Source organism: Aethalodelphis obliquidens, unplaced genomic scaffold (genome assembly GCF_003676395.1).
Source record: "Aethalodelphis obliquidens isolate GAN/ISIS:26980383/991018 unplaced genomic scaffold, ASM367639v1 scaffold83, whole genome shotgun sequence".
In the NCBI taxonomy this organism is placed as follows: Eukaryota; Metazoa; Chordata; class Mammalia; order Artiodactyla; family Delphinidae; genus Aethalodelphis; species Aethalodelphis obliquidens.
In genome coordinates this window covers 3,929,117-3,940,283 of record NW_020838027.1, presented here as the reverse complement: position 1 = coordinate 3,940,283, position 11,167 = coordinate 3,929,117, and positions in this window count along the sequence as shown.

The window sequence follows — 11,167 nt, the reverse complement described above, 5'->3', positions numbered from 1 at the left end:
GAGATGGGGTTGTTCCGTGCTGGAGAAAATAACCAAGAGAGATGGCTTGAGAAGGACCAGGGGAAAGGCGATCACTTCCTTTTAAGCACTGCCAACTTCCTGGCGTGGGGGCAGGGCACGCATATTAATCAACTGGTCCATTAATAAGCATTTATGCAACACCGCTTCGACCAGGCCCTAGGTTAGGTCCACGGGAGACTTGACAGGAAGGGAAATACAAAGATAAAAGCATAGGACCTGATTTCAAGGAACTCACGGACCACTTCAAACGCTACTTCAGGCATGAGCACTGAAATCGTCAGCTAATAAGGCAAGAAAGTCAAGGACCATCTAAAGTCCCAGGAGTTCCAAGAAACCATGCTGTTTTGGAAGACGCAGATCCCGAAGAGGTGGAGGGGAAGTGGAACGCCTTCCAGCAGAGGAAACTTAAGTCATTAAAAGCTCACAATAACCTTAGGAGGTCGGGCTTATTCTTATCCCCATTTCCCAGATGGGGAAATGGAAGCCCACAGGGATTCAGGAACTTGCCCAAGGTCACACTGGGAGGATGTGGCAGAGCGGAGTCTCAAACGCTGGTGGTTTCATTCCAGACCCTAGAAATATCATGTGAGCTACGGATGTCAGCCACGTACGTAACTTTAAATAGTCTAGTTGCCACATGAAACGTGAAAAGGAATGAGAGGTGAAACTGATTTTAATAATATTTTATTTAACCCAAATTTCTAAAATATAATCATTTCAACATGGCATCAACATACAAATTATGAATGTGCTATTAGACCTTTTCTTAATACTAAGCCTTTAAAATCTGGTGCGTGCTTCACACTTATAGCACACCCTCAGTTCGAACAAACCCCGGTGGTCGCAGGGTGCCGAGACGGGGGAGGTTAGCTGCGGCAGGTTGGGGAAGGTTCCTCGGGGCAGGTGAAGGGGTAAATGGCTTCTAGAGACCCGAGGTAACAAATGCGCTGCCTTATATGGGAAGAGAGCTGCACCCTCTTGTGTGATCCACTCAGTGGCACAGAGAAATGACTGCGACTTGTTTCCTAGAGGCCCCGTGGTCCGGTAGAGGAAAGCCTTGATGCTGGAGCCCGGGAGACTGAGGCGTGGCCCTGCTTGCCCCACATACGGGTTCTGTGATCTTGGGTAAATTATTTAATCTCTTTAAACCTTAGAGTCCACATCTACAGCTATCAAATGGGAAGAACATCACCCCGCTGTTGTGTGAGGATTACACCATACAATAGAGTTAAAGCTCTTAGGACAGTGCTTGGCACATTGTAAATGCTCAGTAAGTGTGAGCCCTTACTGTTATCAGGAGCTCCGAGCTACACAATTACCGAGTTCCAAGTCGCTCAGAGAGCCGGTCACTGGATCGTCACCCAGGTCCCCGCACACTGCCTTCCCATGTGGCCTCTTTCCGTGGTGCCAGGTAGAGTCCCATCAGCCTGGGAATGAACTAGCAGAATCCATGCAGTGACCTAGGAGGGGTGTGGTGGGAAGACCCAGAGGGTCACTGAGAGCCCATCAGCTTGAGAAAAGTATTTAAGAGATGAACTGGAGGGATGAATAATACCTCCCGGACAGGGATTCTCACCCAGCCAAGAGGTGTCGTTGCCAGTGCCAGGCAGCTCCTTAGGGGCAGAAGCCAGGAATCTCAGTTCCCTGTCTAGGGGTCCACACTTAATGAATCCTTTGGGATGTGTTGTTCTCCTGTCAGCCCTGGCGTGGTGTCAGGATCACCTGGAAAGCTTTTAAAACTTACAGCTGGGCTTCCCTGGTGGCGCAGTGGTTGAGAGTCCGCCTGCCGATGCAGGGGACGCGGGTTCGTGCCCCGGTCCGGGAAGATCCCACATGCCGCAGAGTGGCTGGGCCCGTGAGCCATGGCCGCTGAGCCTGCACGTCCGGAGCCTGTGCTCCGCGACGGGAGAGGCCACAACGGTGAGAGGCCCGCGTACCGCAAAAAAAAAAAAAAAAAAAAGTAGCCCAAGAATCATCATTATGAACATGGTTTACACTTTCTCCAGAGCCTTCGCTCTGCTGATCTCAGGTTACTTCTCCCAACATCCCAATAATGTCAGAGGGAAGAAGAAGGCAACTGAGCAGAAGGAAGTGGCTCGAGATCAAGGGGGGAACTTAGGAAACAAGAATCCAGATCCCGTCCCAAAGCAAGGCTGGTTAGATCAACTCTAACTCTGCTGCACTGAGTCACTCAAAGGCAAGAAGCCGCCTCTCTTGGGGCTGAAGGCCAGACAATTTCATTTCCCTCTATCAGAAAAGGATATGTTAAAAGAAGCATTAATTTAAAAAAAAACAGAGAAAGGAAATAAGCAAATTTCCATCTCTATTTTTTCATTTCTCAAAACACCAGCCTCTTCTGTCCCATTGTTCCGAAAAAAAAGAAATTTCTTTTGCATTTTTCTACGTTTTTTTTTCCCCCCATAGGTAGTTGTAGTCACCTTTCCCCGCTCGTATCATTTAATTCAGGTTCCTGAGTCTTTGGCATCGTTTTGTCTACTCCCTCCAAATATCTCATTTCATCTCTTCTCTGTCTTTTTTATTGGAAGAGTTTCTTCAAGCTGTAAGAAAACTCACCCCTTGTCTTTTCCCCATCCCCACTCTTTCCCTTTCAGCTGCTTTCCTGAATGGCTGCTGCACCAATTCTGTTTTCTTGACCACAATTGGTGCAGCTGGGATAGAGAAGGACCAACTGAAAAGGAAATGCTAATCAGACCATTTTGCAGAGTACAGTGAACACACACACACACGCATGCACACACGCACGCACATGCACACAAATTAAAAAGGGCTCTGGTTTAAGGAGAAAAATATCTTTTCTCAGTATCCCACATTGCTAGGATGCTGGGGTTTCTGACATTCTCCTGATACACTTTTCCTCCAGTGATCCAAGGAGGCCAGGGGACAGCCACGCATGGCTTGTCCTCTCCACAGTCCCCTCTTTCATTGAGCGGTTTCAGACTGAGCTGGAACATTCGGAGGGGGAAAAGTGCACGTACACTCGAAGGCACATTCATCAGCTCCATGTCTGGCTAGGGGCTGCCGCGGGAACTAGAAAGGGCGCCAGAGGAGGTGTCCAGGTAGCAATGGGGCCGTGAGCTCGCTTCTGCTTCGGTTGGGAAACACAGAGAAAGCTCAGGTGGACCTTTGCCCTGAGACCAGCGGCACGAACCGTATTACGTAGAGGGTTTGTTGTTGGTCTTTTGTTTTGTTTTTTAACATGGGGGAGAGGAAGAGTAAGTGGCAAGGCCACAGCTGGTGCTCCGAATCCCTTGTGGCCTGATATCCAAGGTGCTTTACTGGATTTCTTGGAGGATATTCTCAACCCCTAGCTGGGAAGGAGGGAGGAAAACTGAAAGAGAAGATGAGCAAACAGGAGGAAGCTTGTCGGAAAGGAAAGAACCCCAGGTTTGCAAACAACTCATGCGCAGCTCTCGTAAGGGATGGGACACATCACTTACTCTGTGCTCTGGTGTCCTTATCTGCAGAAACAGGTTTAAATTGATGAATCTCAAAATGACTTTCCAGCCCTGGTATTTACATTACCGAATAGTAGAAATAAAAGCATTCCACCAACAAGGACCTACTGTAGAGCACAGGGAACTATACTTCATATTCTGTAATAACCTATAAGGGAAAAGAACCTGAAAACAACTAGATAGATACATCTATGTATAACTGAACCATTTTGCTGTACACCTGCAACTAACACAATATTGTAAATCAACTAAACTTCAATAAAACACATAAAACAAAACACAAAACCAAAGAATTCTCCTTAAATTAAAATCCGCTTTTGTTGTGGACAAGCACATGGGGCTGTTACTTACTGAAGCTTATCTCTCCACAGAGAAACTAAACACAGAGGGGATGCGATGTACAGTATGGTGACTAGAGTAATAATACTGTATTGTGAATTTGAAAGTTGCTAGAGGCAGTAAATATTAAAAGTTCTCGGGACTTCCCTGGTGGTCCAGTGGTTAGGACTCCGGGCTTCCACTGCAGGGGGCATGGGTTTGATCCCTGGTCAGGGAACTAGAACCACGCATGTGGTGTGGCAAAAAAAAAAAAAAAAAAAAAAGTTCTCATCACAAGGAAAGAAAATAGAAACGCATACCTCCGGTCTGTTTTGTTATGGCGGGGGATAGAGAGTAGTCATGAAGTGGGACTTAATTTATCTTGGGCAATGTCTCCACCAAGCCAAAAAGCACCATCTTTGAGTGGGAGCCTTGCTTTCTCTCTCTCTCTCTCTCTCTCTCTCTCTCTCTCTCTCTCTTCCCCTCCCCCTCCATGTCTGACGTGGCAAGTGACGGGGAGTTGGGGGGACGCAGGGGAGAGGAGAGCAGGAGATGGGAGTTTTCTAATGATCTTCGTTAGTTAATAGGCGCAAGTTGTTAGCTGGATCTGAGAAGGCTTCTTTCCCCGTGTGCCAATACTCCCCCCTCCTTTCTGTAATGGGTTTAGTTCCCACAGCTAATGTACTGCGTAATGAGGCAGAGGGGGGCCAGTGCTCTGGAGTAATGATACGGAGCCTCCCGGGCCTGACAAAGGACAGAGAGCCCGGCTGGACAGTCTTAATGACGGGTACGGGCTCCTTTCACTCACGGCGCGTTGGAGCCTCCTGCCAGGGCTGGTGCAAGCAGAGTGGCACAGTCCAGGCCCTGGAGTAAAACCCCAAGTGGTCCTGGGACAGGACAGATCCCTGCCAGGCCAAGTTCGTTTCTTTCTCCAAGCCCTGATCCGACCTCCCCGCCCCTCCCGCCTGGTCTTCCATCCACTGGCTCAGGGGCTCTTGCTCTCAGGATGGGGTACCCTTTCCCCATAGAAGCCTCTCCCCATAGGGTAAGAAAGGCCCCTGCCCTGTTCCGTGAGCCTTTATCAGGCTGCAGATGAGTACAGAAGAGACACAGGCAATGGCCCAGCAAGAGGAGTGGCCGCCTTGAGGAGGGGACCCTAATCCCCTCAGGCCTCCGGGTCCCCCAGCACTTTGCTCTGGTGGAGTTTCACCTGCTTTACTGTGCAAGGTCTCCCCGTGACGCGTGCACCCATCACTCCCGTTCGACCCGCGCTCTGTGATGTCCCCTTACTCACCTTCAACTCCTCACAGCCTCCAGTTATAACACACAACCCAGACTGGAAGCTCACGCCATGTGTACCGAGTTGAAATTATTTGAATGACCGGGAAATGGGCTCTGAATATTTATGTCCTTGGGAAAAACTTAAGATCATTATAGATTATTCCCTGAAGCCGTTGATCCAGTGGGCTCCAGGGATTCCCAAAGGGAAGGGAGGAGAGGAGGAGAGGTAAGGTCAGAATCAAGGGGGAAAATATTTATCCTTTGGACAAATCCAGTGTTCACTTGTCCATTTAAAAAAATTAAAATTCCACAGCCAGGTGGCGCAGTGGTTGAGAGTCCGCCTGCCGATGCAGGGGACATGGGTTCGTGCCCCGGTCCGGCAAGATCCCACATGCTGCGGAGCGGCTGGGCCCGTGAGCCATGGCCGCTGAGCCTGCGCGTCCAGAGCCTGTGCTCCGCAACAGGAGAGGCCACAACAGTGAGAGGCCCGCGTACCGGAAAAAAAAAAAAAAAAAGTTAAAATTCCACAGCCGGGAAGTTCAGGAAGGGGCAGTTCCAACGATGGGGAGGAGGGTGGTGGGAGAACGTCGCTGGTGTGACTGCAGCCTCAGTGTACACTTTAGGGTTTACAGAATGGGTATAAGACTGACTGGGTCTTCCTAACATCTAGGACAGCACCCTATAAAATGCAGGCATGAAACCTGCGCTCCCAGAGGTTGGCTTCCAAGGGTGCACGGCTAGTAAAGGTTAGAAATGGTGCCCCCGGCCCTGTGCTCTTGTCACTGTGCCACGGATCTGGAAGGATCCATCAGTGGTAGAGAGAAGGCTGCGAATAGAGACAAGTTTGCGAAGCCCCAAAGGACCAGATCTGGTGAAAATATTCTGCCTTCACAAACCTATAGGTTACCTTCCAGGGTAACTGTTGAAGCTTGAATGAGATAAAATAGGGAACAAACAAGAAGACGGGACTTTTATGAGGTGAGCGGGAAGTAAGCTTGTGGAACTTAATTAGATAAGAAATAGCAGGGCTTCCCTGGTGGCGCAGTGGTTGGGGATCTGCCTGCCGATGTGGAGGACACGGGTTTGAGCCCTAGTCCGGGAGGATCCCACATGCCGCGGAGTGGCTAGGCCCGTGTCCCACAGCTGCTGAGCCTGAGCTCTAGAGCCTGCGAGCCGCAGCTGCTGAGGCCTGTGTGCCTGGAGCCCAGGCTCCGCGGCGGGAGAGGCCACCATGGTGAGGGGCCCGTGCACCGTAGCGAGGAGTGGCCCCCGCTCTCCGCAGCTAGAGAGAGGTCGTGCACAGCAATGAAGACCCAAGGTAGCCAAAAATAAATAAATAAATAAAATTAAAAAAAAAAAAAAAGAAATAGCGGGGTCACCCAGCCCCACTGTGTGTCACCTCTGTGCTAGTGCTTTGTTCCCAGGGGAATTCTATGATTGGACGGGGCCCCTGCCCTCATGGGTCTACTTTAAGAGATGATGCTATTGGGAAAAATAAAAATCTTTAAAGGCAACTGGGAAGTCATATCTCATGATCCCAAATAGTTTAGTGGAAAAGTGGGGAGTTGGGGAAAGCTTCCCAGTCCTCTGAAGCTGATACTGGCTTTGCCTTTCCTCCACCAAAACTGCCTTGGACACTGGACGGTGACAGACCCCGGACTGAGCCAGAACCACGCGGCTCTGTGTTCTGACGCACGAGGCCATTTCTCAGACTCCCTGCTAAGTCACGGGCAGTCCTCATGGCCTCTTCTCATCTCTTGGAAAGTTCCAAGATGCGTGGTCCCTCTGACCTGCATCTCCACTGTGGGCCTTGCCCTGCCCCGGGCCTGTCCCTAAGTTCTCCAGAGAAGAGCCTCTCAGCAGTGAATCACTCATTTTCCTGCAACCAGGCAGGAACAGAGCATTCACCTTTAGCCAGGGATCAAGCCGCATTCCAGACACGTGGCCTCCTTGTGGTTCCACCTCAGAGCACCTCCCTTGGCCTGGAATCCACCCCTGCCCCCATGCCATGGTGATCACGCGACCATCTCCCTCCCCATCCAGGCATCTACACCTCCTCCAAGAGAGAGTCCCTCACTAGGCAGCAATCCCTCCGACTATTCTGTCCCCTGGCCCTGATCCATTTATGCTCCTACTTCTTACCCCTATGTCACCAGTTCTTAGGAAAGCGACTGGCACATAGTAGGTGCTCAATAAATGTTTGCCCAGTGAATGAGTGACACGGAGAGTTTCCACTCCTCAGATCACTTGCAACTAAAAACTGGAGTCGGAACTTCTCTGGTGGTCCAGTGGTTAAGACTCCCCACTCCTGGGCTTCCCTGGTGGCGCAGTGGTTAAGAATCCGCCTGCCAATGCAGGGGACACGGGTTCGAGCCCTGGTCCGGGAAGATCCCACGTGCCGCGGAGCAACTAAGCCCGTGCACAACAACTACTGAGCCTGTGCTCTAGAGCCTGTGAGCCACAACTACTGAGCCCATGTGCCACAACTACTGAAGCCTGCGCGCCTAGAGCCCGTGCTCCGCAACGAGAGAAGCCACCACAATGAGAAGCCCGTGCACCACCACAAAGAGTAGCCCCCGCTCACCGCAACTAGAGAAAAGCCTGCACACAGCAATGAAGACCCAACGCAGCCAAAACTAACTAAATTAATTAATTAATTAAAAAAAAAAGACTCCCCACTCCCAATGCAGGGGGCCTGGGTTTGATCCCTGGTCAGGGAACTAGATCCCGCATGCCACAACTAAGAGCCTGCATGCCGCAACTAAAGATCCTGCATGCCGCAACGAAGACCTGGCGCAGCCAAATAAATAAATGAATATTTTTTTAAAACCAAAACCAGGGCTTCCCTGGTGGTGCAGTGGTTGAGAGTCCGCCTGCCGATGCAGGGGACACGGGTTCGTGCCCCGGTCTGGGAAGATCCCACATGCCGCGGAGCGGCTGGGCCCGTGAGCCATGGCCGCTGAGCCTGCGCGTCCGGAGCCTGTGCTCCGCAGCGGGAGAGGCCACAACAGTGAGAGGCCCGCATACCGCCAAAAAAAAACAAAAACAAAAACAAAAAACTGGAGCCAACTCGAGGGCGAGGTCCCCAAAGCACTTCTCCTTCTTCCTGGCCTCATTTCTCGTGCAATATCTAGAGCAGTCATTGTCACCACTGCTCCCACCACGGCTGTTATTATTTGTTTATCAGCATGATGGCTAATGGTTTCACGAAGATTCATTAGACTAATATGATCCTAGTAATTAATGAAATGCCTATAATAGAACAGCAGTGCGCCTGGCAGACAGCAGCAGCTCGGTTACCCTTTGTTCACTGACTCTCGAGATAGTACAGTCTCTCAGTCAAGAGGGTCACAGTCACAACGAAGGAGCTGTGACCATCCGTCAGGTGGGGTCTGTTAGGCACACACCAAGTTTTGGGGGCTTTCAAGTACATCCTTATTCAGTTCTCTCAAGAGCCCCAAGACGTAGGCATTCTCATCCTCCAAGGTCACAGTTAGTATCTGAGGTTGCTGGTATTCCCACTCAAGTCTGTACTAAACATGCCCTGTCCTAGAAAAAGTCCTCTCAGTTACTCCTGGAATAAGCCCTGGTTTCTTCACCTGTAAAATGAAGGCACTGGCCCGAGAGAACTTTTTTTTCAAAAATGCAAGAAATATTTTTCTATTGAAGTATAGTTGATTGACAATATTATATTAGTTTTAGGTGTACAGCACAGTGATTCAATATTTTATAGATGATACTCTAAAGTCATTACAAAATAAAGGCTGTATTTCCCTGTGGTGTACAATATATCCTTGTTGCTTTTTAAAATTTTATACAGAGTAGTTTGTAGTAGATACAAGCTACTATGGATAAAACAAAGTACCCGGAGACCTCTAAGAGACATTGCAGTTTTAAGTTCTAGATTTTCTCTCCCCTCTGCCTTGGTGCGAGGAGAATCATCTCATGCTCACATAATGAGCTTTACCACCTGCCTCTCTCTCGGCAAGATCTGATGACTTCAAAAGACCCTCAGGTAATGTCTCCTCGCTTTACACCTCTTTTTACTTCTCAGAGCATTTCCCTCCTCTGAAGAGGTCGTGGGATCCCCCTTTGGATCTCATTTGCCTCTCCAGGAAAAGGCTTCCCCCAGGTTCTGCTCCCCTGACACGCACCCCCTCATCAGAAACCAGCGACGCCCTCTCTCAATTGGCCCCATCACGTCCTCCTGGTTTCGCCCAGAGCTGCTGCCACGACTTCCCACCTCGCCTGTCTGGCGAACATAACTCCTGTGTGCTAGGGCTCGGGTATCGGAAAGGAAACAGGACACGTTTCCACCGACAGCCCATAAGTCCATCAAGCCCAGGAGGTCGGGCCAGCCTCTTCATCAGTTATCAAAGTGAGGGAATTAGGACCCAAGCCCTCCTCCTAGAACCAAAGTCTATTTACCCCAAACACCAGCAGTCACTAGCAGAGGGATGCACCAGCTTGATCTGGGGAAAAAAATTCCTGGCATTCTAAGCTGCGAGCACGAAAACATTGCGAGGACTCACTGGTTGGGAGAACAGAGGCGGTTTATGATGCACTTAAAATATTTATGTAAGGAAAGCAGGGATTCACCACCTGTTCCCCCTCCCACTGCTATTTATGACAGCTGAGGAATCTTACCCTTTACGAAAGCCTAGGCTCCATGCCCGAACTTTCTCGCCTATTCTTTCCATTCACATTAACATTTTCATAGAAAAGCCTAAATCTCGTCCTGTCATGAGAAAGCAGAGTTCTCCCAATGCCTAGTGGGGTGGGGAGCATTTTTCTACAGCTCAGCCCCAACTTCCGGTTTGGAGTGTGAGGTGCATGGGCTGACCTACTCTTCCAGATCCGGCCTGGTGTTTGGCTCTCAGCATCTCCTGATGGAGGGAGTTTAAGAACGGGGTGCACGGTAGGCATGCGAACAAGAGGTGGCAGTCCCCCCAGCCTCTCCTAGTGCCTCTTGCTCCTAAAGCATCATTGGCTTCCTCCTGGAAGGTGACTGGGTGGGCGGGATCTATCTCCCACCCCTCCACCACCACCTTCAAGGGCTGGTCATGCCAGGAACCCTGTAGGTGAGGTTCTCCCCTGCCCCTGAGGAGCTTACAGTCTTCTGGAGCGGGGTACCCCTGCGAAAGCAGAAGATTTCAGAGCTGTAGGTGCCCTTCAAGGTGATTTGCTGCAAGGGTTCTTGGTGGAATGATGACATTCTAGCAAATCCTGTAAGTCGTGTCAGAACGGAGAGACGGGAGAGTAGCTGTGGTTTGCTGGGCGGGGATAGAGGCAAGGAGGCAGCCTACTGAGAGACACTGGGTCCAGATGACAGACTTTGCACACGCTTCAGCGTCACCCTGTCACCCCCAACCCCTAGACATCATGCACTTTAAACGTCCATAAAATGCCAGGAAACGGGAAGCCTCAGGAGGTTCTAGAATGCCGGGTTTGGAGAGCATTCTAGAGCACCCCCAGAGGCCAGCCCATCCCTCCTGGAGGAAGGTCTCCACCCATATACACCTGCAGGCTTTTAAAAAGACTTATCTACAGTGTCTTAAAATCGAGAGAGAGAAGAGAATTCTGCGGCCCGCAGGAAGCGCTCTCCAAGCCGCCCTAACCCTCATCCCCGGGAGCCTCGATTCAGCGCGCTTCATCCAATGGCCACTCCTGCTTGCCTTGGAGGGAGGAGGAGCAGAAACTTAGCTGCATTTTGGCGCTACCGCACCATCCCTCACTGAGCTGGAGCATATTAACTATGCCCTCTGTATCCCTCTCCACCCACTCTAGCCATTTCCTCTGCAGATTATAGAGAGCTGCAGCTTTCCAAACTTCATGATCCTACCAGATCCCTCCTCTTGCTTCACCGTCATACAAGCCCAGAAAAACTCCTTCTACGTTCAAGCCCGGCCACCCTCCCGTGGCAGATTCTGGATCCTCTGGAGGGCTTTTCTGACTGTCTCCAGAGTGAGGGTCATGAACTGGCCAATATCACAGCCCTATGATTAAGCCACTAATAGTTGAGCATCGTAAAGTAATAGTCACCAGCTCATTTTAAAGGAGCTCTTTTTCCC